Source organism: Rhinopithecus bieti, unplaced genomic scaffold, assembly GCF_001698545.2.
Source record: "Rhinopithecus bieti isolate Rb0 unplaced genomic scaffold, ASM169854v2 scaffold_5260, whole genome shotgun sequence".
NCBI lineage: Eukaryota > Metazoa > Chordata > Mammalia > Primates > Cercopithecidae > Rhinopithecus > Rhinopithecus bieti.
In genome coordinates, this window is record NW_016805896.1 from 2,997,572 (window position 1) to 3,019,779 (window position 22,208).

General features: G+C 33.5%; 1 protein-coding gene across 8 annotated transcripts in view; it reads right to left on the reverse strand.

Annotated features, from left to right (window-relative positions):
- The window catches only part of KIAA1328 (KIAA1328 ortholog), a 400,177-nt gene that overhangs the window by 358,675 nt on the left and 19,294 nt on the right, over nucleotides 1-22,208 (reverse strand). The gene's annotated exons all lie outside the window — the stretch shown is intronic.

Below are 22,208 nucleotides of genomic sequence, written 5' to 3' on the forward strand. Positions count from 1 at the left end.
AAAAAAAAAAAAAAAAAAAAAAGAATAAACACTTTCAATTATCAAGTACTAACATGAGAATACTCAATTCTCAAATGTCTTAAATTCAAGCCATAGTTCCAATTTTGAGGTAGCAACTTAAATAAGTGCCATATATATATTTCTGGTTACCTCTTCTCTTCTCCCTTCCCTTAGCTCAGTGCTACTTCCGTTCTTCTGTTTATTTCAGGTCTAAGAAACCTAAATTCACTACAAGAGGCATATAAAAAGTAAACTATGAAAGAGAAAAACATGCACATGAACATGAAAACTGCCTGAGAATAGCTATAGCATATACTTGCATATCAGATGTACCTGTAGTGGTAGCCTTTCAGCTTTTCATAACCAAAATTTGACCCGAGCATAATTCTGAGTAGATCTAGCAAGGTCACAGGAAATTATTCACATTCATATGGCACTGTACATGTTTCCAGATACTATGTAAAAGAAAAAAAATGCTATAGAAAACTAACTTCTTTTAGGAGGTAGGGTCTGGTTAGAACCAGAAGAAAGAATGTTGCGTGTACATTAGTTACTCAAAAGATGTTCTTTTGATTACAGAGCTCAGAACAGACCACCTGAAAATGGATTTTGACATACTGCCTATAGTATAAATTCCACTAAAATTCAGAGAATGCCTTTCTACCTAAAACAAATTCAAGGTTCAAGGTTCCTTTTCTTAAAATTTTCTATGTAATCCATTATAAAGACCATTGTATACTACCCCCTTGACCCCAAACAAAATCCATAAAGGCTTCTGATGGGAAGACAAAAAAAAAAAAAAAAAAAAAAAAAAAAACCCGAGTCACTGAAAACTTAAGCCCCCTAATTTTCATACTGTACTGCAATCAATGCACATTTAATTTCAACAAAAAATTTACAATCAGTTTAAAAAAATAAAGACCAGAATAAATATAAAATAATAATGATTTACTCATTTTACAATGGGAAACTAATGGTGCTACACTTTCTATTTTTCTTCTGAGAAATGTCAAGTACAAATAGCAAACTGTCCTCTGGGAAAAATCAAAGTATCTGTGTCTAAAAAAGAAACATGTCCTCAAATGAGTTAGTGCCCAAGTATTCACTGGGGAACAATGCATTACTTGACAGTATGGGCTTAGAACATGAAATACTGTAGAGTTTTTTTAAGGCCTCTTAGAGCATAGCTCATATACATCAAAAATTGCAATTGTGGCCTACATTGTTCTACAACTTTGAAACTTTTTTCCTTTAAAGACCAGGTCTACAGTACAATCTGTGCAGTAGTCTATGGTATCCCTCCCTATCTTAAAAAGTCTCAGTAACAAAATGCAAATGAATATATAGAGAATTATAAGCATCTTTCAACACAAACTGTAGTATTTTGCAAAGCCATTCATTTTCAAGTCTCCAAAATGACAGTGCTTTCCCCAGCTATGCAAACAATTCATTAATTTTATTGAAAAAGACTTTCTGAGGTCACTTAATTTTGCAATCTTGAACAAAAAGAATTCTTTCTATCTTAATACCTCCTAGAAAGATCAATCAATATTCCACTTATCCTTCTGCAAATGTAAATCAATGCTGGACACCTCAGGGAAACCCCTTCATTTACTTGAAACCCATATATCAACTCATCCCTTAGCACTCTCTTCTACAAGCTAAATAATTCACTATACCCCTAATTTATCTTTGTGGCTTCTGTCTTTCATTAGCCCATAAATTCAGACTCACATTTGTATTCTATTCTTTTATTAGCATGGCTAAAACAAGCAAAAAAGTTTCCTGAGCATATACAGATTGTTAAGGAGATATCCATAGATTACAGAAAACCATACCAGGCATTTTCATGTTTTCTTGTCAAATAGCACAAATGGCTGAATCACATTCAAGTGAAATTTAACTATGAACCAGAGATTTCTTTATGTTAGTCTATGGGGCCTAACCAGTAAGTCTTTCTTTAATATAAATTTCTAATTTGTTTTTATTCTTAGACACATAATATCCTGCACTTGTTACTAATGTCTTTCACCCTGTTTGAATGAATCAATTATTCCGTCTATTATAGCAATTCTAAAATTTATATATTTTATTCACTTTTATTTTCACTTTTATTCACATTTATATAGGCATCTTTACTGTTCTTTCATACATTGTATCAATAAAGATACTAACTAAAGAGGACCTCACAGAGAGGGCTTCAATTAAACCCTCCAAGATACATGAAAGCCACTCTTGGCCATGCTCTTGTAAGAATGCTTCAAAGTTCACACCATTAAAAGAAGTTATAGTTTTGCTTTGACTTTATACTGCATGTCACTCTGTAATTGAAAAGCATGCTATATTAGGCCATTCTTGCACTGCTATGAAGAAATACCTGAGACTAGGTAACGTATAACAAAAGAAGTGTCATTGGCTCCTGGTTTTGCAGGCTATACAGAAAACACAGTGCTGGCATCTGCTTCTGGGGAGGCCTCAGAAAGCTTTTACTCACAGCAGAAGGCAAACTGGCATTTCACATGGTGAAAGCAAGAGCAAGATGGTGGGGGAGGTGCCACATACTTTTAAACAATGAGATTCTGTTGTTGTTTAAAAGCTAAACCATTCATTTCTCATGTGCTCTCTGTGCTGTTCTTGTGATAGTGAGTTCAGTATCACAACAGCACAGAGAGGATGGTGCTAAGCCATTCATAAGAAATCCACCCCCATGATCCAATCACCCCCCGCCAGGGCCCACCTCCAACACTGGGAATCACATTTCAACATGAGATTTGGGAAGGGACAAATATCCAAACTATATCACATGTTATTTGTTTTATATGTTGTGTTGAGAGCTGCTGAATATTATCTCCTTCTGAAAATGTGCTTGTCAATAGACTGTGTTGGGTACCAAGCACTCTCAGTGACTTCTCCTCCAAAATAATGTTAGTGGATGTGCCTAAGTGTTGAAACTCTTTAAGTATGCTATACTTGAATATGTCATACCAATACATAAGTTTTTTTAAATCTTCTGACATTTTTCTCCCACTTGGTTTGACCTTTAATATAAATTAAACATCCTTCATGCCTCACAGCTATTATTTTCTAAAAAGATGTAAATCAAGACAACTTTTAAAACTTCAGCCTCCTAGTCATTCTCTATTAATACTTTCTTACTATTCTCTATTTATCCAAAAGTTGACTGATTAAAAACCCAACATATCAGGCAAGATAGGCAGAATACAAAAGAAGCAGAGGGTTTGTCTTATTTTATATGACATAATTGGGAAAAAAGTATATAATGTGCTTATTCATTAACAAGGAAATACACTTAATGTCTTTACTCAAAGAGATAACTTTTTTCTCATCTGAAAGTTGAGCTTTCATTCCTTTTTTTTTTCATTTATTTTCCACTTTCCTTTTCCTTCCTGAACAATTAAATCCTAAGACCATAATGACAAGTAGAGTCAGAATCTGAGTGGGATAAAGAGAACATCTGTACAGAAGAGTTTCCTGGGGTGGGGTGTCGGGGCTCAAGCATCCCTTGGCTGACAAGGGCATCCACACATGGGGGTGATCTAATACCAGCCCAGTGTTAGAACCTAAGTAAGAGAAGAAGGACATCCATGTGGAGAAGCAGCCAAGCGCAATGTGGCAGAACCAAAGTAAGGTGAGGTGGGTGTCCTTGCAGGAGGACTGGGGTGACTGAGCATGGAGATTCAGAGCCCAAGTATGGGGAGGAGTGGATCTATGTAGGGGTTGGTAGTGGGTACTGGTGAAGATTAGCCAACAAAGGCTTAACCTGAAACAGGGTATTAGAGCTCAAAGAGGATGAGGACATATACTCAGGGGGGCAGCCCCATGTGTAGCATCAGAGCCAGGCAGACAGCAGGGTTATCCTCAAAAAGGGGCAGTGCTGATGTGAATGACACAAGTCTGAGGTGGGTAACAGAGGACATCACACAAGGAGCAGACCAACAGGCTAGAGTCAGAGCCAGAAAAAGTGTAAGGGAGGACATGACCACAAAACAGTGGCCTGGCTGTGGGATATGAACACGCATAAATGAGTGGATGACTCTAACCATGAAGAGTCCCCCAGAACCCAGAAAAGGTATAAGGAGGGCATTCAGGCAGCATGTATCCTGAACTGGTGTGCTGCAACACAAGCAGGGAGAAGAGGGCATCCACCAGGGGGTGATGGACTGAAACAGGAGTCAGAGTTTCAGCAAAATAAAGATGACTTAAGTGCAGCAGAGGGAGTAGCAGCACAGATGAAAAGATTAGTTACATATAGGATTACTAAACAAACCAAAAACAGGAGAGGGAGAATATATTAAAGCTAACAGGAAGCAGATCTCTCAAAGTCACTCAAGAGAGTTACAATTATAAATGTTTTCTTCAAGCACTCATGAACATTCACCAAGATCAACTATATACTACATCATAAAACAAGGCTCAAAAACATTTTACAAGTTATTCTCTATTCATAATAGAACTAAACTAGAAATCAGTGATAGAAAGATGAGAAAAATCTCCATACGATTGGAAATTACATGGCATGACTTAAAAAACTGACGGATCAAAGAAGTCTCAAGGGAAATTTAAAAAAATGCATAGAATTGAATGAAAATAAAATCAAAGAAGAATGAAATAAAAATGAAAACAATGAATTAAAATAGCTAGGGTACAGTAAAAGCAGTGCTGAGAAGAAGGTGTATAGCATTAAATGCTTACACTGAAAAAGAATGATCTCTAAGTTCCTACTATAAGACATAAAAAAAAAAAAAGAAGAGGAAAATAAGTCCAAAGCAATGAGAAGGAAGGAAATAATAGAGGTAAGAGTAAAAAAAAAAAAAAAAAAAAAGAGAACAAAATTGAGAAAATCAACAAAATAAAAGCTAGTTCTTTGAAGAAAACGTCAATAAACTAAATCTAGCAAAACAAACGTAAAAAAATTAAACAAATCACTAATGTCAGAAATGAAAGTGCAGATCCTGAAGTCATTAACTTAGAAACTAGCTTAAAAAAAAAAAGAAACAATTGTTGAAAACCACAAGCTCCTAAAGTTCAACCAAGATGAAATAGACAACTTGAATAATCTTAAAGCCATTAAAGAAATTGAATTTTTTAACTAAAACGTTATATTAAATCTCCAAGCCTAGATGGTTTCACTGAATATTTAAATAAGAATTAGCAACATTTTTCCACAGTTTATTCCAGAAAATAGAAGAGGGAACACTTCCTAACTCATTTTGAGACTAGTATTACTATAATACCAAAACAGACCAAGACAGTACCAAAAAAAAAAAAAAAAAAACTACAGACCACTTTGATATAAAATTACCAACAAAATCATAGAAAATCAAATCCTGCAACACATAAAAACAATTATAACAAGTGAGGCACTACAGGTATGCAAGGCTGATTCAACTTTCAAAAATCAATCAATGTAATCTACCATATCAATAGGCTAAAGAAGAAAACTCGTGATCATATCAATTGACAGAGAAAAAGCATTTAACAAAATTCAGCATGCAATCATAATAAAAATCTTATAAAACTAGGAATAATGGTGATAAGTTGAATGCCTTCCACCTAAAATCAAGAACACAACAAGGATGTCCTCTCTCATTATTCTTACTCACAGAGCACTGGAACTCCTACTTAGGACCAGAAGTTTAGAAAAAGAAACAAAAGAGATACCCATTGGAAAGGAAGTCAAAAAACTGTCCCTATTTGCAAATGACATGATAGTCTACAGAAAAGAATCCCAAAGAATAAACAGCAAAACTCCTAGAATTAATAAGTGAGTTCAGCAAGGTTGTAGGAGTCAAGATCAACAGACAAAATTCAATCATATTTCTATACACTGTCAACAAAATGTGAACAGCAGAATTAAAAATTTAATACCTTTTACAATTGCTCCAAAGAAAATTAAATATTTAGATATAAGAAAACACGTACAGTATCTGTATCCCGAAAATTACGAAAAGCTATTGTAAGAAATCAAAGACCTAAATAATTGGAGCAATATACCATGTTCATAGATGAGAAGACCCAATACAGCAAAGGCAGCGATTCTTCCCAAATTTGATCTATAGTTTAACGTAACACCTATTAATGTAACAGCAGAATTTTTTGTAGACATTAATAAGCTTATTCCAAAACTATTATGGAAAGGCACAGGATGAGAAGAGTTAAAATAATTTTGAAAAAGAAGAATAATATAGGAAAAGTCATTCTACTTAGTATTAAGGCTTACTATATAGTTATAGTAATCAAAGCAGTTGGCAAAGAAATAGACACATAGGCCAGTGGAACAGAAAAAAGAACCCAGACAAAGACCCATATGAATATGCCAATTTCTGACAAAAGTGCAAAAAAGATTTCAACAAATGGTGCTGGAATAACTGCACATCAATCGGAAAAAAAATAAAGAACCGCAACCTCACGTTATTCAAAAGTTAACTTGAAATGGTCATGGGCTTAAAAAGGAAAAAAAACTGGACCTGGTTAAATTAAAACTTTTGTTCTAGGAAAATCCAGTCAAGGGGATGAAAGGCAAGCTACTTACTAGATAAAAGTATTCGCAAAGTACATATCCAATAAAGGATTTTTATCTAGAACATATAAAGAACTCTCAAAATTCAAAAGTTACAACAACAAAAAAAATTCCAATAAGAAATGGGGCAAAAGGAATGAATAGACATTTCACTGAAGAAGATACAGAAGGAAATAATAAGCACATGAAACAATGTCCAACATCACTGCCCATTAGAGAAATGCAAATTAAAATCGAGATGGGATATCCCTAAGCACCTACCAGAATGACTAGACTAGAAATTAATTATAACAAATGTTAGCAAGAATGCAAGAAGACCTCTTGCATTGCTGTTGGGAATGTAAAATGGTGTAATAATTCTGGAAAATAGTTCAGTAGTTTCTTATGAAACTAAACATTAGTTACAGTATCCCAAAGAAATTAAAATGTGATGTTCACACAAAAACCTACATATGAATGTTCATAGCAGCTTCATTTATAACACTGGAGACAACATAAATGTCTTTCAACAGGTGAATGATCAAACAAACTGCGGGACATCTGTATCATGGAATATCGGTCAGCAGTAAAAAGGAACAAATTATTGATACACGCAACAACATGAATGGACCTAAAGAGAATTACGCTGAGTTAGAAAAAAAAGTCAGTCACAAAATGTTACATACTGTATGATTCCACTTACATAGCTTTCTTGAAATGACAAAATCATAGAGACAGCCGATTAGTGGTTTCTAGAGATTAGAGAAGGCAGATAGGAAAGAAAGTATCTGTGTCTACAAAAAGGTAACATAAGTAATCCTTGTAAAAAAAAAAAAAAAAAAAAAAAAAAAAAAAAAAAAAAAAAAACGGTTTCATATCTTGACTATGACAATGGTACACAAATCTACACATGAAAAAATTGCACTGAATTAAAGACATACACAAATAAACACATGTAAAATTGGCGAAATCTGTACACAATTGATGAATTCTATCAATGTCAATTTCCTGTGATATTGTACCGTAATCAAAACATTACCATTGGTAAAAGGTACCTGGGCTTTCTCTATGTTATGTCTAACAACTGCAGGTGAATCTACAATTATCTCAAAATAAAAAGTTGTTTCTTTTTTAATGTAACATCTTATTATTTCATTTTTGTCTTTGTGAGTCCTGGGTTAGAATAAAATAAATGGGACTGGGCACAGTGACTCATGCCTGTAATCCCAGCACTTTTTGAGGGCCAAGGTTGGTAGATGGCGTGAGCTCAGGAGTTCAAGACCAGCCTGGGCAACACGATGAAACCCCATATGTACAAAAGAATAAAAAAATTAGTTGAGCGTGATGATGCAGGCCTGTAGTCTCAGCTACTTGGGAAGCTAAGATGGGAGCACTGCTTGGCCCAGGAGGTTGAGGCTGCATTAGGCCATAATCACATCACTACTTTAGCCTGGGCAACAGAGCAAGATCCTGTCTAAACAGAAAAAAAGAAGAAAATAAATGTCCATGAGTTTGATACTGATAAAAATAAATAAAATAAATACTGTAACAAATAAAGAAATAATAATAAGGGAGAGTTCATCCTTAAATATGAATTCCAATTAATAAATGCAAAACAAAGGAAATATAAAGTAACCATTAGAACATCACTGTAATAATTGCAGGCAAGTTTCTTGGATGGATGTTTATAGTGGTGGGTAAAGGTTTCAGAACAAACAGTATATTTGAATAGTCTCAATGGATCTCCCCCAGGATATTAATTAATTACACAGAGAAAAATAATAACTTTTCAGGGGAGAAACCTAGCACACTATACACTGGCCAAGTGACAAAAGTTAAAACCACCAGTGATAAGACATATCAACACATCAACTTCATGTACCCCCTGACATAATGTATCGGAAAACAATATAATCATGAGAAAAAACTAAATCGAAGGAATTACTACAAAACATCTTACTAGTACTCTTCAAAAGTGCCAAGACTTGGAAGGCAAGAAAAAACTAAGGAATTGCCACAAACAAGAGGAGACTAAAGAAACATGAAAACTGAATGCAAAACAGAATACTAGAAAAGAACATAGTTGTTTAAAAAAAAAAAAAAACTAGTAAAATCTGAATAAACCCTCTAGCAATTAATGCTACAGTACCAAGGTTAATTTTTTATAATTTCACCATGATTATTCGGGATGTTATCATTAGAGAAAGCTAGGGGAAGGGAAGAGAACCCTCTGTACTATTTTTTTTAAAAAACAGCTTTATTGAGATATTTTTTCCATATCATAAAGTTCACCCATTTAGAATATCCAATTAAATGGCTTTTAGTATATTTTATGGAGTTCTGTAATCATCACCATAACCTAATTTTAAACATTTTCATTCTGCCAAAAAGTTTTGTACATATTAGGAGTTCATTTCCTATTCTCCCACCCTGTGATATTTTTACTTTTCTATAAGCTTAAAATTATTTTAAAATGTTACAAAGAGCAGTGATATTATGCTGAGTTAAAATTTAAATATACATATAAACGCACAGAACTGTAACATGTAACATAATATATACCAAGAAAGGAAAATGTAGCTCTTGTGTTCTAAAGTTCTTGCACTGTTTAGAAAAGCTAAAAGTGCCAATTAATATTCAAGGACTGTGATTAGTCAAGAATGTGTACTACAAATCTCCAGGGTAACCAGAGGTTCATTTAACAACAATGAAAAAAAAAGCAAACTATAATTGTATAAAACTAATAAATATAGAGTCAAACACACAAGGCAAAATTGATAAAACTAAGAGAAATAAGACTCAAATCACAGTGGGAAACTTTAAAACATCTTTCTCAGAAATTTATAAGTTAAAAAAATCACTAAGTAAATAGAAGATTTGAACATAATCAAGATGACTTAATGAATATAAAAGAACGACGCCCTCAACAAGCAAAACATGTATTGTTTTAAACATATATGAACATATTCAAAATACGACCATATGGTAGGCTAGTAAAGCAAGTTCCAAGATTTTTTCAAACTAGTAAAATCACGTAAAATACATTCTTTTCACAATTCAATTCAGATAGCTATCAAATATACACAGATCCCCAATTTGTTTACAAATTAAGAAGCATTTAAATAAAACATGTCAAAAATTAAAGAAAATTTTAAATGGTAAAATAGCAAAATATACAGATCAAATATGTATATTTGTAAAATATAATATTAGTAAAATATTACATATCAAAATATGTGGAATAAGAAAACGTTTAGAGGGAAATACAGTGTTATAAGCATACATTAAAAAAGAAAAAAGGAAATGAAAATCAATGAGTTACATATCCATTATAAAAGTTACGGATAGAAAAATAAATTCAACTACTGTAAAAAAAAAAAGGACAAGAAAGATAAAAAAAATTCCACTCCTAAAAAAAAAAAAAAAAAAAAAGACAAGAATAATAAAGAGCAGAATTTTTCAAAGCAAAAAATACAAGAAGGCAGAGTGCAGTGGCTCACACCTATAATCCCAACACTGTGGGAGGCTGAGGCAGGAGGAGAGCTTGAGCCCAGGGGTTCAAGACTAGCCTGGGCAACACAGCAAGGCACTGTCCCCAAAGAGAGAAAGAGAAAGAGAGTGAGAGAGTGAGACAGAGGGAGAAAGGGAGAGAGGGAGGGAGGGAGGGAGGGAGAGATGGAGGAAAAGAAGGGAGGGAGGCAGAGAGTGAGGGAGGGAATTAATCATTTTTTTTTAAAGGCACATCATTTACACAATAACTCTGAACAACTTCATGCCAATATATATGAAAATTGAAATAAATTAATCCAATAATAAGATTGAGAACAGAAAAAAGAACTCAACAAACATAAATTTATTAAAATAAGAAAACAAAACAAAGTCATCAGAACGCTTCAGGTGATGAAAGAAAACTAAAAAATAAAAGAGACATATTGAAACAAGAATAGAGAGGAAACTGCACTTGTTAAAACGAACAATGAAGGTGGGGAGGAGTATAAAGATACACACAAATATTAAGATATAATAAAAATAGTTCAATACTGGCATGCAAATGGATAGAATTATAAACATACAAAAGATTCAATTGCTTATGGAACATATTATAAAAACATAGATTTAATTGCTCATGAAGTTGTATGTACAAAAAAAGACTGTATCTCAATCCAAGGGGAAAAAATGAAAAATTTAATAAGTGGTACTAGAATTCTTGGAAAGTCATATAAAAAAATTAAATCCATTCACTAGGAAAAATTACAAATGGATCAGAGATTTAAGTGTAAAAAAAGGCAACCATAAAATACTTACTAAAAGTATTAAGAGAAAACATGTGTTAATCAAGCATACTAGGTCATGCTGGTATCATATGCTGATGATGCATCATGTGGGATAAAAAGGGAACTTAACCTCTGTGGAATTCTTCCCAAAAACCCAGTCTAGTCCTAGAAGATATCAAATTCCAAATTAAGGAGCAGTCTACAAAAAAACTGACCAGTATTTTTCAAAAGTGTCAAGGTCATGAAAAATAAGGAAAGCTGTATATAATGGGGAAGATTAAGAAGATATGACAACTAAATGCAATGTGGCATACTGAATTGGATCCTGGAATGGAAATAGGTTAAGAGTTAAAAACCAGGAAAACCCAAACAAAGTTGACAGGCTAATTAACAGTACTATACCAGTGTTAACTTCTTAGTTTTAATAAATATACTATAGCTATATGAGCTGTAGATACTAGAGAAAGCTGAATGAAAGCTAAATGGGAACTCTCTGAACTATCTGTTACTCATGTGTAAGTCTAAAATTATTTCAAGATAAAATGCTTAAAGAAAAAAATAAAGTATACCATGCAAATGCTAATTTAAAAAAAAAAAAGCTGCCATGGATATATTAATATCAGAAAAAGCAGACTACAGGACCACTAATATTAGCAGGGATAAAGGGGGGCATATGATGATAAAATAGTCTATCAGGAAAATATAATAATTGTAAAAGTACATTAATCTATTATTACAAGTTCAATATAACTGAAGCAAAACCGACAAAAATGAAAGGAGAAACAGACAAATCTACAAGTACAGCTGGAGATAACGGCATTCCTTTTTTGGTAATATGAATACCATATATAAAGAGAAAAAAAATCACTATAAATAATGAAAACTTGAATAAAACTATCACTCAACTTGACCTAATTGGCAACCATAGACCACTATAAACAATGATAGAACAAACATTATTTTCAAAAGCACATGAAACGTTTTTCAAAATTGGTCATAGCCTAGCACTATAAAACAAGTTTCAATAAATATAGAAAGGCCAAAATCATATAAAGAATAGTCTCTGACCATAAAATAATTAAATTAGAAACAAATTTTTTAAAAAATTTTCTGGAAAATCCCAAAGTATTTAAAACCACCACCATGGAAGGGTAACATCGCAAAACATAGCAGAGTAGGGAGCTCCAAAAATTTCTCTCTCCACTGAAGTGACTGTTAAGCTGGCGAAAACTAACCAAATCAACTTTTTCAGAACTCTGAAAGCTAATCAAAACTCATAGTAACCATGGGAGCTCTTAATGAGGAAAGAGGCTGGGAAATTTTGGTAAAAGTATGGTATGGTGTTTTCACTTGTCCACCTACCATTCATCCCCCATTCCCCAGATCAATGGTGGCCGCCAGGATGATGGCTCAATCTTGGTGAGGATTGCTGGTACTAATGGGACAATATGGACCTTGTTATCAAATATTTGTGGTTATTTATTTTGACCTGACAGATTGGAAGAGACGCTTGCTTTTGTGTCAGCTCCTTCAGGCTAGAGCTGATTTCCAAGCACTGTCTGTCAAAATCATTTAAAGACATATACTACTCACACATACCTGGCAAAAGAGACAGCAGGTGGGGCAAGTAGATGGACCAAAAACCTTAGGAAAGAGAAGAATGAAAAAGAAGATATTTGGTAAAATAAGGACTTTGAGTGACTTCCGCATATACCAGGGAATCCAGAGTGTAATGCATATGCTGATAGCCATACGCATGCTCAGAAAAAACCTTAGAAAAGGTACACACCTCTGGCTGATCTTTAGGCTCAGTGCAAGCAGTAGCTGGAGGCTAATGCACAGTTGTAGACTAACTGGCTGACTATTGAAGGAATACACCTGATTAGAGCCAATCTAAAATGATTGGGAGAGTATGTTTTTCTCTTTTTGGCTTCAGTGGTTCAAGGTCAAGTCACTGGCTGACATTGAAATAACAAAACAAAGACCTCAGAGACTCTACATGACAAGGAAGTCTTTGTAAAAATACTCTGGAAAAGTCACTAAGCAAACAGGAAACAGCAAACCTCAACAAGCAACAAGTGCAAACTCTGGGAAGGTGAAGGAAATCTAGTTCCACAATCACCATATTATAACATTCACGATGCTAGTTGTGAATAAAAACTACAAGGCATAAAAAGAAATAAGAATTTTTTACCCATTAATAGGAGAACAAGAAGTTAATAGAAAGCTACATTGAGATAGCTTAATATTGGATTTATTAGGCAAAGACTGGAAATCAGCTATCCTGAATATACTCAAAGAACTAAAAGAACTATGATCAAGAAACTAAGGAAAACCAGGAAAACAACACCTGAACAAATAGAGAATATCAGTAAAGAGAACAAAATTATAAAAAGGAACCACCTAGAAATTCACGAGCTGAAAAGTATAATACTCAAAATTTTAAAATGACTAGAGGAGTGCAACAGCAGATGTGAGAAAGAAAGCACAAGAAACAGTCAGCAAACTTGAAGGTAGGACAATTGAAATTATTCAATCTAAGCAGTAGAAAGAAAAAGTGAAGAGAGTTTAATGGACCTGTGGAATGACATCGAGGGTATCAACATGCATATAATGGAAGTCACAAAGGAAGAAGAAAGAAACAGGCAAAAAGGCATGCCTGAAGAAATAATGTCCAAAAAACTTCCCAAATTAGATAAAAGACATGACTACACATCCAAAAATGTCAACAAACTCCAAGGAGGATAAACAAAGAAATCTGCACCAACGCATATTACAATAAAACTGTCTAGAATCAGACAAGAGAAAATCTTAAAAACAACAAGAGGGAAATGATTCATCATACACAAGCAATCTTCAGTAAGAGAGTCAATTCCTAATGAGAAATGATGAAGGCCAGAAGATGACAAAATGATATATTTTAAATCCTGAAAGAAAAAAAAAAAAACCTGTTAACCAAGAATCCAATATCTGGAAAATTATCCTTCAAAATGAAAGGAGAGCTGGGACAACTGGGTATCTTCATGCAAAAGAAAGACAGTGGATGCCTCCATCACATCATATATAAAAATTAACTCAAAATGAATTAACTACTTAAATATAACAGTTAAAACCATAAATCTCTCAGAAGAAAACACAGGGATGTAAATCTTCACGACTTTAGATTTAGCAACAGATTCTTACATCTGACACTAGAAACACAAGCAACAAAATAAAAAATTAAGAATTTAGACTTAATCAAAATTTAAAACTTTTGTACTTCAAAGGACACCACCAAGAAACTGAAAAGAAAACTCAAAAGAATTGGCAGAAAATATCTGTAAGTCATATAATCTGATAAAAGTCTAGTAACCAAACATACAAAGAAATCTTACAACTCAACAACAACAAACAATCCAATTTAAAAATGGAGAAAGGACTTGAACAGATATTTCTTCAAGGGAGATACACAAATGGATAACGAGCACATGAAAAGACCCTCAACATAAACAGTCATTAAAGAAATACAAATCAAAACTACTATAAGATATCATTTAAATCTATCATTTAATATAATAAATGGAAAATAACAAGTGTTGGCAAGCATATGAAGAGACCCAGAATCCTTGTACATTGATGGTAGGACTATTAAAACACTCTGCAGCTGCAGAAAACATTTTCACAGCTCTTCACAAACTTCAACATAGAATTACCATGCAATCCAGCAATCCCATTCCTAGGTATATACCCACAGGAATTTGAAAATGTACTCAAAATACATCCTTGTACATAAATATTCATAGCTGCACTATATACAATAGTCAAAAAGTGAAAACAAGCAAAAAAGGCTATCAACAGATGAATAAATCATAAATTGTGGTAAAACTTTACAATAGAATCTGATTTAGCATAAAAAGAAATGAAGTACTGCTACATATTACAACACAGATTCACCTTGAAAACATTGCGAAAGAAGCTAGACACAAAAGATCACACCATATAATTACATTTATATAAAATATCAAGAATAGGTAATCAATAGAAACAGTAAACTAGTGGTTGCCAGGGGTTGAAGGGAGGAGATATAAATATAGTAACTGTTAAATGAGTATGAAGATTTTTTTGGAGTGATGAAAATGTTCTCAAACTAGATAAAGATTGTAGTTGCACAACACTGTGTATATACTAAATGCCACTGCCTTGTGTACTTAAAATGAATGATTTAACATTACGTGAACTTAACTCTCAAAATTAAAAAAAAAGGGAGTGGATGGGAAAATTAAGACATTCCCAATGGAACAAAAGCTGAGTGGGTTCATCACCAGTAGACCCATCCTACAAGAAATGCTAACAGCGGTCCTTCAGGCTAAAATGAACAAACATTAAACAATAACTCACAGCCATTCAAAGAAATAAAGAAAACTGGTAAAGGTAACTAGATAAGTAAATACAAAAGTCAGTAGTATTGTATTTTTGATATGGAACTTCTCTTATTTTGAATATGATTCAAAAGACAACTTAAACAATAATCATCAATCCAAGTTAATGAGCACCATATTAATTCGTTCGGGCTGCCATACAAAGTGTGACCACAGACTGAGTAGCTTGAACAACTGAAACTTATTTCCTCACATTTCTGGAGGCTAGAAGTCCAAGATCAAGGTATCAGCAGGATTAGTTTCTTGTGAAGTCTCTCCCAGATGGCTGGCAGATGGCTGCCTTCTTGCTGTGTCCTCACATAGTCTTTCTACTGCATACATGCATGTCTGGGTTCTAATCTACTCTTCTTACACAGGTAACAGTTATGTTGGATTAAGGCTCACCCATATTATCTCACATCACCTTAATAACCATTTTGAAGGACCTGTCTCCAAACACAATTACCTTCTGAAATATTGAGGATTAACACTTCAACATATGAATTTAGGGAGGACACAATTCAGCCCATAAAAAGCACACAGTGGGCCAGGCACGGTGGCTAACGCCTGTAATCCCAGTACTTTGGGAAGCTGAGGTGGGTGGATCACCTGAGGTCAGGAGTTCGAGACCAGCCTGGCTAACCTGGTGAAACCCTGTCTCTATTAAAAATACAAAAAAATTAGCTGGGCTTGGTGGCAGGCGCCTGTAACAGCTACCCGGGAGGCTGAGGCAGGAGAATCACTTGAACCCAGGAGGCAGAGGTTGCAGTGAGCTGGGATTGCGCCACTGCCCTCCAGCCTGGGTGACAGAGCAAGACTTTGTCTCAAAAAAAAAAAAAAAAAAAGCACACAGTGTATAAAAATGTAACTAATGACAATAACAACATGGGATAGAAGATACAGCTGTGTAAAGGCAGAGTTTTTAAAGTGCCACTGAAGCTAAATTGGTAAAAATTCAAATTAGAGTGTCACAAATTTACTGTGTTAACTGTAATCCCCAGGGTAATCACTAATAAAATAACTTAAAAAATATATAGAAAAAGAAATGAAGAGGGAATCAAAATGACACATTAGAAAAAAATCAAACNAAAAAAAAAAAGCACACAGTGTATAAAATGTAACTAATGACAATAACAACATGGGATAGAAGATACAGCTGTGTAAAGGCAGAGTTTTAAAGTGCCACTGAAGCTAAATTGGTAAAATTCAAATTAGAGTGTCACAAATTTACTGTGTTAACTGTAATCCCCAGGGTAATCACTAATAAAATAACTTAAAAAATATATAGAAAAGAAATGAAGAGGGAATCAAAATGACACATTAGAAAAAAATCAAACAAATGACAGCACTACTGGGGTAACTGAGGAACAAATAAAGAAATGTCTTTTCATACACATATGCAAAATAGTAATTCCTTCTAAGTAATTACTTTAAATGTAAATGGGTTATACTCAACAAATAAAAGGTGGAGATAAATCTTTAAAATCATAATCTAACTATAGGATCTTTAAAATCATAATCTAACTACAGGTTTGTATTCCCCAGAAGACAATCACTTTAAATTGAAAGACATAAAGGTTGAAAGTTAAAAGATGAAAAAATGTATTCCATACAACATGCAAATATTAACCAAGACAGTTTAGTTTGCTATATTAATATCAAACTAATAGCCTTTAAAACAAAGAATGCCATAATAGGCAGAGATAGTCAATTCCTTAAGAAGATACAAAATTATAAAATATACACCAAACAGCACCTCAAAATATATGAAGAAAATATTAACATAGCTGAAGATAAAATAAACAGTTCTAGAATAATAGAGAGTTCAATAACACACTTTCAATAACATATAGAACATCTAGACAGAAGAAGAATAACAAAGTGTGGCAGACTGCCACAATTATTATTGCGGACCTTCATTACAGCTGCTCCTACTGTTACTGTTTGAGACCATCATTACAGCAGTTACTACTGTTACTGTTTGAGACCATCATTACAGCAGTTACTACTGTTACTGCTTGAGACTGTCATTACTAGACTAAACAAAGAGATGAACATAGAAATGATAACAAAAAAACAAAGAAACTGTTTTAAAGAAAGTTCCAGGGGAAAAAAAGAGCTCCCTGCTTCTAGTGAGCAAAGGCAGCCCCTGAGCTTCCACAGCCCTTCCTATTTATTGGGTAGCAAGGGCAGGGAAGAGGAGGTAACGATTGGTCAGCTGCTTCATTGATCACAGGTTCAAGTTATTGCTAACAGGCTTCAGATTTGCCTAATCACAAGAAACACTTGTGCCTCAGTCGTGACTGCCCTCAGCATTCCTTCTGGGCAGCAGACGCAGTTTGTCAGATTGCCAACATTCTGCATTTCAAGATACTTTCTAATTTTCCTTGTGATTTCTTCTTTGACCTATTGATTGTTTAAAAGAATCATTCTGCATTTATGAGAAGCAGTTTGCTGTTTACTCATATAGCCTCCAGTGGCATACTGAGTTGATCACAACCCTCATTCTTTCGGCCTGTAACAAGAAAGGACTTGAACAACACTATAACCAACTAGACCTAAAAGACATATACAGAACGCTCGACCAAGTAACAGCTAAATACATATTATTCCCAAGTGCACATAGAACATTCTCCAGGATAAACCATATGTTAGGTCATAAAACAAGTCTCAATATGTTTTAAAAACTGAAAACATACAAAGTACCTTTTCCACCATAATAGAATAAAATTCTAAATCAATAACAAAAGAAAAAACAAAAAAATGCACAAATATGTGGAAATTAATACACTTTTAAACAATCAATAGGTCAAAGAAGAAATCACAAGGAAAATTAGAAAGTATCTTGAAATGAATGAAAACAAAAACACAACATACCAAAACTATGGGATGAAGCAAAAGCAGTGCTCAGAGGAAAATTTATGGCTATAAATTCCTACCCTAAATTAAAAAAGAGATCTCAAATCAGTAACTTAACTTTACCCCTTAAGGAACTAGAAACCAAAAGCAAACTAAATAAAAACCTAGCAAAAGGAAGAAAATAAAGATTAGAATAAAGACAGAGAACTAAAAAAAATACAATATATAAAAACAAAACTTGGTTCTTTGAAAATATCAACAAAACAGACAATTTTTTAGCTAGGCTTATGAAGAAAATAAGAGATAATGCAAATAAAATTAGAAATAAAAGTGGAGACATTATTACCAACTTTACAGAAATTAAAAAGTATTATAACAGAATACTATGAACAAGTGTATGTCAACAAATTAGATAACCTACATAACAAGGACAAATTTCTTAAAAAAAAAATTAAATAACCAAAACTGCGTCAAGAACAAACAGAACATCTGAATGGACCTATACCAAGTAAAATGATTGACTCAGTAATCAGAACCTTCCCAACAAAGACAATCCAGGGACCAGACGGCTTCACTGATCAATTCTACCAAACACTTAAAGAATTAACAGCAATCCATCTCGATCTCTTCCAAAAAAACATAAAGTGAGGAAATACTTTCTAATTCATGTTATGAGGCCAGCATTACCTGATGCCAAAGCCAGATAATGACGTTATGAGAAAAGAAAACTACAGACAATATCCTTTATGAACACAGATTCAAAAATCCCCAACAAAATGCCAGGAAACCAAATCCAAAAGCGTATTAAGTGATTTTATAACATAACCAATTGGTGTTTATCTCAGGAATACAAGGATGATTCAACACAAGAAAATTAATCAATGTAATACAGCATATCAGCAGGAAAAACAAAAAACAAAAACATGACCACATCAATTGATGCAGAAAAGCTTTTGACAAAATCTAAAACCCTTTCATGACAAAAAACACTCAAACTAAGAAAAGCATGAGTTTCTTAACATGGTAAAGGGCACTTACGAAAAACCCACAGCTAACATGTTATTCCACTGATGAAAAACAGAGCTTTCCCACTTAGATCAGGAAAAAGATGCCTGCTTCTGCCACTCCACTCATCCATGTACTAGAAATTCTAGGCAGAGCACTAAGGTAAGAAAGAGAAATAATGAATGCTGGTGCAGCCCAACTCAGTCCTGCCTGGGACATGATTCATCCTTTGGCCAGCACATCCACAGTGTATAGGCGTTAGTCATGTAGTATCCCTCTCGGTTATCAGATTGAGGTATGACGGTGCTTGTGGTTAAGTAACTCTTATTTTAGTAAATAATGGCTCCACAGCACAAGAATAGTGATGTTGGCATATTGTGCTTATTGATCTATTTGATTATTAGTTATTGTTGTTAATCCCCTATTGTGCCTAACTCATAAATTAAACTTTATTATAGGTATGTAAGTATAGGAAAAAATATATATAGGACTTGGTACTATCAGCAGTTTCAGGCATCCACTGAAGGTCTTGGAACATATTCCCCAATAAGGGGAGACTACTGTATTTAGAAAACCCTAGAGAATCCTCAATAAATAAATAAATAAGACTATTACTGCTAATAAACAAATTCAGTAAAGTTTCAGAGTATAAGATCAACACACAATAGCCATTTGTGTTCCTCTACATCAGCAATGAACAATCTGAAAGGATATTAAGAAAACCATCTCATTTACAAAAGCATCAAAATGAATAAAATACTTACAAATAAATTTAACCAAAAAGATAAAAAACTTATACACTGAAAACTATAAACACTGCTAAAAGAAATTACACAAGACCTAAATATCGAAGACATTCCATGCTTACAGACAGGAAGACTGAATATTGTTAAGGTGACATTGACAGGTTTAACACAATCCTATCAAAATGCCAACTGCCTTTTTTGCAGAAATGGAAAAGCTGATTTTAAAATTAACATGGCAGTGTAAGGGATTCCGAATAGCCAAAACAATCTTGAAAAGGACAAAGTTGGAGGTCTTGTACTTCCTGATTTCAGTGCTTACTACAAAGCTATACTAATTAAAACAGTCCATTAATGGCATAAGGACAGATATGCAGATCAATGTAATAGATCTGAGAGTCCAGAAATAAACTTGTACACCTCTAGTAGGTCAATTTTTGACAAGAATGTCAAGACCATTAAATGGGAAAAGAATAGTCTCTTAAATAAATGGTGATGAAACAAATGAATTTCCACATGCAATAGAATAAAGTTGGAACACTATGTCTCACCATATACAAAAATGAACTTAAAATGGACCGAAGTTCTACATATGGGATCTAAAACCATGAAATTCTTAGAAGAAAACATGAAGGTAAATCTTCATGACCTTTGATTTAGCAGTAGTTTCTTATACATGATACCAAAAGCAATTATCAACAAAATAAAAGTTAGAGAATTTAGATTTCTCTACCTTTTCTTTTGTACTTCAAAGAACACCACTGAGAAAATGAAAAGACAACCCACAGAATGGGAGAAATATCTGTAAATCATACATCTGATAATGATCTATCATCCAGAATATCTAAAAAACCAGTTACAATAACAAAAAAGAAAAACACCCCCAATTTTTTTTAAGTGGGCAAAAGATTTGAATAGACATTTATTCAAAGAGGATATATACAAATGGCCAAAAGCACATGGAAAGATTTTCAGCATCACTGGCCACCTTGGAAATGTAAATCAAAACCACACAATACCACTGCATATCTACTAGGATGGCCATAATCCAAAAAATGGTGGCAAGAATGTGGAGAAACTAGAATCCTCACACATTGATAGGAATGCAAGATGGTTTGGCTGTTGTAAAACTACTTTGGCATTTCCTCAAAAAGTTCAACATAGAATTACCATAAGACTCAACAATTCCGCTCCTGGGTATATACAAAACAACTGAAACACATTCTCAAACAAAACTTGTATTCAAATATTCATGTAGTTTAAATAGCCAAAAGGTGGAAACAACCCAAATGACCATCAAAGTATAAATGGATAAACAAAATGTGGCATATCCACACAATGAACTGTTACTCAGTCAACCTTGAAATTATGCTAATAGAAAGAAGCTGGACATATTAGGCCTCATATTCTATAATTCCAGTTAGAGAGAATAACCAGAGTCAGCAAATCCTTAGAGACAGAAAACAAATTAGAAGCTGCCAGAGTCACAGGGGAATAGGAAAATGGGGAGTAACTGGTGAACAGTTTCCTTTGGGATTATGGAAAATGTTCTAGAACTACAAAATGGTGATGGTTGTATAAAACTGTAAGTATACTAAACGTCACTAATTATCAATTTATGTCATGTGTATTTTACCACATTAAAAATACATACATACTATTTTCACTTAAATGATGAGGTAAAATTCCTGGCTATACAAAGTAGAACAGTGGTTACTAGGGGCTGGTGAGAGGAGTAATGAGAAGTTGTTTAATGGACATTGAGTTTTACAGCAGATGAGGAAGTTCTGAAGACTGGTTGCACAACAGTGTGAATGCACTTACCACTACCGAACTGTACACTAAAACACTGGTTAGAATAGTAAATTTTATGTATATCTCACTGTAATTTTAAAAATTAAATTAAAATATAGTAAGACATTTCATGAACACTACAAATATTTCTGATGATACAAATATATTTAACAAAATAACAGGTAATCAATTCAACAGAGTAAAAATAAAAATAAACAAAACATGACCAAATGAGGCTTAAGCCAGGAACACAAGGTAAATTAAACATTCAAAAATCAATCAATGTAGTTTACCTCATTAATGGAAAAAAGGAATAAAAAAATTACATGTTCAGCAATAAAAGATAAAAAAAATTGACAAAATTCTACTCCAATTTATGACTAAAGATAAAAACTCTCAATAAACTAGAAACAAAACTAAATTTTCTCAATTTGATAAAGAACATCTATTAAAAAATCTACAGCTTACATTGTACCTAATAGTGAAAATAGTGAAAGCTTTAAGATCAAGAACAAGAAAAGGCAAAGATGTCTACTCACCCCTTTCATTCAACATTGTACTGGAAGTACTACCCAATGCAAAAGGGCAAAAAAAAAAAAAAAAAAAAAAAAAAAAA